The following is a 10,575-nucleotide window of genomic DNA, read 5'->3' as shown; positions in this document are numbered from 1 at the left end:
ACTTTATCTAACACACCACAACATATTTCATTACCTACAGATTCGATCCAAGCAACATAATAGAGTTCATGTCCTAGGCCAATTTATCACAACATATTTGACAACCTATTCCCTTTGGCCAAACACTACAATAGAACTCACATCCTGCACACACAACAGAAACCATCAGTTGTGCCAAACAACACATGACCTATGCCTTCAAACAATATGGATGATCCAACATTCAAAAATTAAAATATCATCGTCAGGTGAATATGTAATGAAGCTACCATTCTAATTCTTGATGACTTAGAACTAAACAAATATTTTGTTGAGCAAGCACACCGCTCAATCAAGTTGACCACCCTCATATATATAAGTGTGAGTGAGAATGAAATTAATTTTGACCAATGTGAATTTGACAATTGGGGGCTGATAAAAAGGGAGCTTCATGTGCCTTCACCATTTGACCCGATCCTAGGGTCCATGGACAAAAATATGTTAATGTCATCATGACATCACCCTTGACACATGGAATTGAATGAATGGGCCATGTGTCACTCAGAATCCATCTAATTTTCTACCCAGATGACTGATTCAACATCCCACAGGCACCTGCCACAACATCATACACACTAAATCTCTTGCCCGCATAGGTCATTAGGGTACACAACTAATCTTGTCATGCCATGTGTGCTTCTAGTCACACTAACATGTCATCAGTTAAGGGGCCACTTGACGTCCTTTGGAGACTACCATGTGTCTTGTGTTAATTGGACCAAGGTGGTGAAGGGAAAGTGACATGGGGCAGGCATGTGCATGTCATCACACAATCCATCATTGATGAATTCTTTAATGGTTAGATCAACCCTAAAATGTAGGATCTTTAACCTTTTAAACAATGTGAAGCCCCTTGCACCATCTACAATGGATTTCACCATAAGATCATAGATTCAATTTGAATATGCTTTCCATTTAACAATTTTGGTGTTTTTTATAATTAGTTTGGTGTTTTTCCCTCGTTGTACCTATCATCCTCAAACTGACATAACTTCTCATCTGAGAGGAATTTGACCAAATGTGATATATTTTTATAAAGTTCTACGAGATGACTATCCAACCATTCCATCTATAGTTTCACTTGAACAACACAAATTTAAAAATTAAAACTGAAATAATTGAGTCACTTTGACACCATTTAGTGTGACCTTGTCAACACATCAAATTTATCTTAGACAAGACTATCATAATACATAATTGATATCTTCACTTGAATTACTTTTGAAATCAATTGCAACAATATGTCCAAAAATCTCCCCCTTTTTTATTAATATCAACACCATTAGACATTGAGGGTCCTTAATGGTAATAACCATTAATCACAATAAATCTTAGAAATTGAGCCTTTGAGCTGATACATAACACAATAGATCTCATTACTTGACCCTTTTGTTGGGTTGTGTTATATTCTTTCCACGTAGTTAATAGGGGGTTTGAAGGGCACATGTAACCCCACTTTATGGGGTCCAGGGTATTGCCCTGGAAAATTTTGGTTTTGGATTCTATGTTAGGTTGGGCAGACCCACCTATGGTTTTGTGCATGATTTTTGCACATGTTTTTTGGATGTGATGGTTTTCGGTCCATGGTATTGGATGCTTCAGCATGTATAAATATGTATTGTAACATTGAAAGGAACATAATGAAAAATCAAGTTGGTAGTCCCGGTTTTGGGATCCATGGGGAAATATCTGTGTATATGTGTTCTATGTATTATGCTCTCGCATTGTATTTTTTCTATGTTTTAGAATTCGTATGCAGGTATTTTTTGTACGAGGTTAAAACCTACACCTTTGGGCCGATACAACATAACAAAAAAGATCTCACAACCTAATCCTTTGGGATATTTAATACAACAATTCTCATGATCTATGCCTCAATCAACATGAAAAATCTCACAACCTGTTCCTTTGGGTCAATGGGAAGAGAGATTGTGACCTAGGCCAATCAACACAACGATTCTTAGAAAATATGCCTTTGGTCCAATCAACACAATAGATCTCACAAGTTGTGCCTTTAGTTCTCACAACTTATGCCTTCATGCCAAACAATACAATAGAGCTTGTGACCTAGGCTAATCAACATAACAGAGTTCATGACTTGCACCCTGAGGCCACAAAATGGAACACCACAAAACTTACAACCAAAGCCAATGCAGCATGACAGAGTTCATGAACTGCACCCTAGGGTCAAATAGTACAACAAAATAGAGCTCATGACATAATTCAAAATACCACAATAGAGTTTACGAGCTACACCAACACACCACAATACAATTAACAAACTAAACCAATACACCACAAAAATTTCATGACCTGAGCCAATACAACACTATGGCTCATGGCCTGCACCTTTGGGTTAAATAACATAAAAAAGCTCATGCCCTAGGCCAATACATCACATCAGATTCCAAGGCATGTGCCCTCTATCCAAAACTACAATAAAAATCATGACATGGACACAGAATAGAGATCATGAGCTAGGTCAAACAACACATAACCTGTGGCTTCGAAAAATATTAATGATCCAAGATTCTGAAATAGAGATAGAATCCTCACGTGAATATGCAATGAAGTTACCAATCCAATCCTTGACCTCTCTGAAAAAAACAAATATTTTGTTGCGAAAGCACACCCCTCAATCAAATTTACCACAGTTAAATATATAAGTGTGAGTGGGAATGAAATTGATCAAGGCAGATGTGAATTTAAAATTTGGGGGCTCACACAAATTGAGGAAGCTTCATGTGACCTTGTCTTAGGTTGCATAGATAAAATGATGTTAATTTCATCATGACATAACCCTTGACACGTGTATTCATCGAATTGCCTATGTGTCACTGACAATCCATCCAATTGACCAACCAAAATACATAGTCATCATGCCACATGCTAGTTGACATGTCATCATGCACACTAAATCTCTCATCGCCACATGTCATTAGGGTACTCAACCGATCTTGTCATGCTATGTGTACTTCTAGTTGCACTGCAATGTCATCTACTGAGGGGCCACTTGATGTCCTTCATAGGCTGCCACATGTCATGTGTTGATTGAACCAACGTGGTAGAGGGAAAGTGACACAGGGAAGGCATGTGCATGTCATCACATAATCCATAATTCATGATTTCTTCAATGGTTAGATCAACCCTAAGAGGCATGATATTTAACTTATTAATTAATGTGCAAGTCCCTATACCATCTGGTCTAGATTACGCCACATTATCATAGATTCAATCTGAATATGCTTAACGTTTAACAAATTTGATGATTTTCATAATAAATTTGGTGCTTTTACCCTCATTGTACCTGTCAACTCAAAACTGACATAACTTCTCATCGAGGAGGAATTTTATCAAGGGTGATATACAATTAGAAAGGTATCAAAGAGGAATATACAACCATGACATTCATAGATCCATTTAAAAATCATAACTTCAAAAAACCTCAATAAGATTTGAGTCACTTTGGCACCATTTAATGTCGCCTTGTCAAACATCAAACTATTCTTTAACAAGACTATCTAACCATGAAATTCATAGGTTCATTTGACTTACCCTTTGACATCAATGATATAGGTTATCATCAATGACAACACTATGTGCAATAATGTCCCCCTTTGTGATTGATGGTAACAACATTAGGCATTAAGGGACCTTAATGTTAATGACCTAAAATCGGCCTATCAAGTTGATACAAGACTACATTATACCTTCTCTGCGATCATTCTGAATAATTTCTTTCTCTCCTTCTATATGAACATTTTTTTCCTAATGTCTTCTCTCTCTTCCCCTTTGACATTAATGGAAAAGGCTACTACTAATCCCAGTTGCTCATCAATAATTAATAATTGTTCTTGTATTTTTGTATGGACCTATTTTCTTTTGAAAGAATTCTCCCCGTGAGAATATGATTCCTAATATGTGAATCTCCCCCTTTCAATAAACTCTCTTCTATTAAATTTTCCTTTGATGAGCATACTCCTCCTATGTAGGCTTGTAGTGAAAACTTTTTATAGTTGCATGATGTCATATCCTTTTTGAAATCAACCCTATATGAGATATCACATTCACCTATCATTTAAACACATATAACTCAATATGAGTTGCTCAACTTCTCTATATTGCATAATTATGACTTTCAAATGAATAATATCCTCCTTCATAACTTCTTTCGTCAATTTCTCCCTCTTCCTGATGTATAATAATCCTCCATTTATCTTCCATAATTTTTCTTCATCAAGTTTTATGTCTAAACTTTATGATATTTGAAGAGGCCTTCACCAATGGATTATATCTTAGAGTTCATATCTCACCTTGGATCTTCTTGTTTTACTATCAATTCCTTGGATTTCATTCTTGGTTTAATACTGGGTTCTTTTCCCTTTTACCATATCAAATTAGTTATGTAGTCATGTGATAAATGATATTCATTATGACTCTTGAAACATTCTAAATTGGATTTGAATATTGGCAATAACAACCTTTATGACTTGTTGTCATAACTTTTAATTTGATTACCCACATATCTATTCTTGGGAGTTTGGTATAATCCTACATACTTGACATAATCATTTAAGGCATAGTTTTTGCAGCCCCTTTCTTTATCTCCAAACTTTGACCATGAGAAAAATTGACAAAAAAACATATTTTGATACTATGGTGAAGGAATATCCTCTCTGCTAACAGAGATGATCCCTCTAGCCCAGGAGAGTGGGTCTAGCCACAAACAAGACAATCTAATGTAAATTTCCGTAGATTAGAATTGAATATGAGGACCTACCTCTTATAACTCTAATCCACTTGATGGTGATATTGCTTCCTTGCTCTAGCTTCCTTTTGTTCAAGTACCTAAAACAAACATGCAAGAAACAACAACAAATGTGATAGCATAAAATCGAATCCAATCTACTTAAAAGGTCAAGGAGTTCTAAGCTGTCAAATGTAATATTACACTCGATATAGGAAATAAACCATTAGTTATATAAAATAAACTTCAAAGTGAAATACAAACAAAGCCTTGACGTTGAAGATCTCCTTTGTGGTATCCAAGTCCCACTACATGCCTTTTCAACACTCTTTTCCTCCTCTAGCTTGACATGAAATGGCTTCCAAGTTCTAAATCTCTCTCCTCATGCTTTAGCTACCAAAGACTAGTATTTTGGCATCTAAGAATAATCTTCTTCTATCAAGCTAAAGATTTCATAATTTTGCAGCCAATTCTATCTCTCCACAACTTTCACTATGTGTTGTATTCTAACCAAAAAGGGTATGACGAAGTGGTTTATATAGGGAGAGGAGGATAAGAATGAGATCCATTCAAGGGGAAGGAAGGTCTTATCTCCTTTGGAAGGTCCAATTTTAAGGGGGAAGGAATCTTATATGGAGTTCTTGGCCCTTATCCAACCAAACCAACATCCAACACATTGCCACTAGAAGTTTCTAGACGTGAAACTCTGTTTCCTTTTATAAAAATAGACCAGAAGTAGACTGTCGTGCATATTGGACTAACAATAGCACTGGTTGGCGCAAGTCACAATGTAAAACTCTGCCATCTGCGTGGGTGAAATACTCGGAAAGAGCGTTGTTCTTAAAAACTGGGTTATAAGAAGTATTCTCTAGAAATGTTCCGAAGAGAGTGGGGACTACTTTTTGCAAACGTCAAGGGATGCAAGAGCATAGGTTTCATGGTGAAAGTATAACATAGTAGTCACTACTAGGGTTCTCCGGGATCAGGAATGGGGATTGACAAGAGAGTGAAAAATTACTATGTAATAGATTCCCCCTAAAGCATGAAGTCAAAGCTGAGAGTGATGGCTAAAATGATTTAAGATGGAGCGGGGACTTGGAATAGTAGTATCAAAAGAGCTATAACGCAAACATACATGTACATATCTGAAATATGATAGTCATTCCTGATAAACATGAAAGGCATATAACAATACATGAATCCATGGTATAACTGTAGCTATCCATCAAGAAAAGGATCATGTGCATGGATCCTCGACATGGACACAACCATTTGACTGAAGGGATCATATGAAATAGATCCACGGCATGGGCGCAACCATCTGCATAGAGAGGATCGAAATGAAAAGACCCATGTTATGTTCACAGCCATTTGACTGAGCAAGATCAAAGTGATACCCGCGGTATGGTCATAGCCATCTGTCTAAAGAATCATGTATATAATCATGAATGGCTCATCACTCCTCGCAACCTAGACTTTTGTGAACTTGAAGTGGAAGTTGCACATAGTTCAACACTTCTTTGTTGCGAACTTGAAGTGGATCAACAAGAAGCACATAACTAACCACATGAGCATATGGATTTTACCTCATCAATGTTTTCAAGTTGTGAACATGCAGATGATGTGTCTTTCTGACTTGATATTGACATTGTCATTCACTTGCCTTATAGGCTTGTCTGACATTAAGTTGAAATGTACGACCACCATCAATTAAGTTTCTCTTTGTCAAATTCTCTCGAATGCCATTTTGTTTTGTTTTGATAATTCCATCCTCTAAATCAGGTCCTGGTGTAATGATCTCTCTGCTTTCTTTTGATGTTTCACTAGGTTCTTGACTGCTGGTAATGACTACTTCAAAATCTTCAACTTTACTTTTCTTCGTCATAACATTCTCAAGAAATTTATTCTTGGGCATTGTTACTTTTGGTCTTCTATGGCTCTTCTCAGTTCTAATGTCATTTTCAGTAACGACAACATATGCTTCACTGTCAGTTTCAACTTCAACGTCCTCAAAAGTAACTTGTCTACCCTTGCTAGATTTATCCACTAGAGGCATTTTTTTCTGATCCTTTGGATGTATTTTTGTAGCATCATCAATTACTACATTTTTCTTGTTTTCCATATATTCTTCTAACACTGAGTAAAAACTACTCACAACTTTTATGATATCATGCTCTATGAAATGAATGACTCCCAACCTAATTGAACAAATTTCAACAAAATTCTACCAAACAAAATATCATATGTCAATAAAAACAAAGTTAAAAAACTATAGCGAGACACTTTCAAGAATGCAAAATACAAATATAAATAACAATACTTACGATTTTTGTTTTATCTCATTTACAATTTGTTTACACAAATTTGTAGATACCTCTCTTGTGTCATACAATGAATATGATAGTCGGTATTTAACCCTTTCATGTGACTTGGGAGCTTTTATAAGTATGTAAATAACTTCAGTGTCTGGTAGCGAACACATATCTATGACTCTTCTCATCACTTCATAAATTCCATTATCATTTGGTATATCAATATATAGATATATATGCACATTTTCACTTTCTCTTTATTTCACATACCAAATTATTGATGGAAATTTCATCTCTTTTGAATTCTTCCTGTTATGCTCTTAACCTGCAAAAAGATACCCAAATACAGAATATGTGAAGAAAGATACCTAGAACATAGAATAGTGAGAGACAACAACAAATATTTTATTATTCAGAAAGCAATGTTCACTGGCCTCTTTGAGGGGGCAACCTCCAATAGAGCAGAGTTCGATTCAAAAATAAGACACGATGCTCCTCGCAGGGAGTCTCTATCCTTTATATATGACTCATACATGCAATACCATGGATCAATACCATGGTTTATTAATACCATCTATCTAATACCATGGCCCATTTGCAACTAACTGTGGTCCCGTAATTAATTGCGGGTTAACCACTTACAATTATTAACATGGGCTTTATTGACTCTTTACTATGACTCGATCCCACTACATAAATAAGGGGCTTAGGGTGGGACCCTAACATGCCCTCCCCCTTAAGAATAGCCTTGTCCTCAAGGCTGAAACTACGGAAACTGTTGAAGAATAGTGGCTGGTTCCCAAGTTGCATCTTCTGGAGAGGTGTCTTTCCACTTGATGAGAACTTCCCTAATCATGCAGCCACGCAGATGCCTTTCTCGTGTGTCTAGGACCTGTTCAGGCTGGAGCCAGATTGACCCTTCCTCGTCGAATTCAGGTAGATTGGTTTGAATTCTACAATTGCTCCCAATCACTTTCTTGAGGCATGAGACATGGAAAACTGGATGGATTTTTGCAGTAGGCGGCAAAGCCAGCTTGTAGGCTACTTCTCCAATGTGCTAAAGTACTTGATATGGTCCGTAGAATTTTGGAGATAGTTTCTGACAACCCTTGTCTTTGAGTGATGTTTGCTTATATGGTTGCAGCCTCAAAAAGACCTGATCCCCTTCTTGAAATTGGCGCTCTGAGCGATGCTGGTCTACTTGTTACTTCATGCGGTTTTGAGCTTGATGAATATTCTCTCTAAGATGGGCAAGCATGGTTGCGCAGTTTTGTAGGAGTTGATCCACTGCTTGTACCTTTGAGCCCCCCTTGATATAAGAAGTAGGGGAAGGACGGAGATGACCATATACTGCTTCATAGGGAGTCATTTTGGTGGTGGCATGATAGTTCGTGTTATTCCACCATTAAGCCAGAGGTAACCACTGTACCCAAAGATGTTGCTTTTCTGAAGTGAAACACCTAAGGTAGGTTTCCAAAAATTTTTTACGGCTTCCATTTGACCATCCGTTTGTGGATGATAAGAAGTACTGAGTTTTAGTTGGGTGCCTTGTAGCCTGAAGAGTTCCTGCCAAAAATTACTGGTGAAGATCGAGTCGCGATCAGACACAATAGAAGTGGTATTCCATGCAATTTGAAGATATGATCCATGAAAAATTGAGCGACCAAATTCAGTGTAAACAGGTGGGGTAGGGCATAGAAATGAGCATACTTCGAAAGTCTGTCCACAACCACCATGATGACTGACTTGTTTCCTGACTTTGGAAGACTTGTAATGAAATCCATAGAAACCTCCGTCCATATTGCTGCCGGGATGGGCAACGGTTGTAATGTGCCTGGTGCTTTGACGGTCTCCCCTTTGTGGCATTGACAGACTTCTTATTCTGCTACAAAAGTGAGGATGTCCTTTTTCATGCCTGTCCAAAAAAATGATCTTCTAGTGCGAGCATACGTCTTCTGAAAGCCTGAATGTCCTGCAATGGGGGATGAGTGCAATTCTGCCAAAATACAACTTTTGAGGGTGGATGTTGGTGATATTAAGACTCTATCCCTGTAGCAAAGAATCTCATCCTGCCACGAGTAGCCCTTGGTGGAATTTGGATCCGCCTGCAATTGAGAAATGAGTTGGGAGAGCCCAGAATGTGAAAACCATTCCCTGTGAGCCTCTTCAATCCATTCTGGAATGGGAAGGGAAATTGCTAGCAGGGTACTTCCCTCCTCAAATTAGCGAGATAATGCATCTACTATACTATTTTCTTGCCCTTTCTTGTAAATGATCTCATAATCATATCCCAGCATTTTGGCGAGCCATTTATTTTGTTGTGGGGAGGATAGGCGTTGCTCCAAAAAATATTTAAGACTGTGATGGTTTGTGCGGATATGGAAATGTTGCCCCAATAAGTAAGGTCGCCAGGTCTCTACTGCATTTAAAATGGCCATCATTTCCTTCTCATAGGTAGATTGGCCCAGATTCTTCCCACTTAGTTGTTGGCTTGTGAAAGCCAAAGGCCGCCCTTCCTGCATTAAGACCGCCCCAATACCCGTACCCGAAGCATCACATTCTATGACAAAATATTTTGTGAAGTCAGGTAGTGCTAAGACTGGAGTGGAACACATGGCATTTTTGAGAGCTGTAAATTCCTGTTGTGCGTCCTCATTCGAGAAGAATGAATTTTTCTTCAGGAGCTGAGTGAGGGGCTTCACTATGCGACAATAATTGCGGACAAATTTGTGATAATAGCCTGTGAGACCCAAAAATCCTCTCAGGCTCTTCAAGGTCTTAGGTTGAGGCCAATCCTGCATTGCCTGGATCATTTTGGGGTCCACCTTGACACCTTCACGCCCCACAATGTGGCCCAAATACTCAACTTCTTCCATGCCAAATGAACACTTGGACATATTGACAAATAATTTATGCTTGCAGAGTAGTTGCAAGAGTAGATCTACATGTTGAAGATGTGTGGCCCAAGTGCGACTATAGATGAGGATGTCATCGAAGAAGACAAGGACAAATTTTCTGAGATATGGTTTGAGAAGGTAGTTCATAAGGCTCTGAAAAGTAGATGGGGCATTATAAAGACCGAATGGCATGACCAGGAACTCATAATGGAAAGCAGTCTTTGGAATGTCGACTTCCTTCATGCGAATTTGGTGGTAGCCTGAGCGAAGATCCAGCTTACTGAAGAATTGAGCCCCATTGAGTTCATCCAACAAATCATCAACCACCGGGATGGGAAATTTATCTTTGACTATCAACTTATTGAGGGCCTTGAAGTCTGGACACATCCACCACTCCCCATCTTTCTTGAGCACCATGACCACCGGTGATGAATAAGGACTAATGCTGGGACGAATGACACTTGCTTCCAAAAGTTCCTTGATTATTTTTGCTATTTCATTCTTTTGGGTGAACGGATATCTGTATGGGCGCACATTTGGGGGTTGGGCCCCTGGAACCAAGGTGATGCTATGATCATGT

Source organism: Pinus tabuliformis, chromosome 5_2 (genome assembly GCF_031772625.1).
Source record: "Pinus tabuliformis cultivar Carrire ecotype Pingquan chromosome 5_2, CPIR1, whole genome shotgun sequence".
NCBI lineage: Eukaryota > Viridiplantae > Streptophyta > Pinopsida > Pinales > Pinaceae > Pinus > Pinus tabuliformis.
This window is presented reverse-complemented; position numbering follows the sequence as displayed.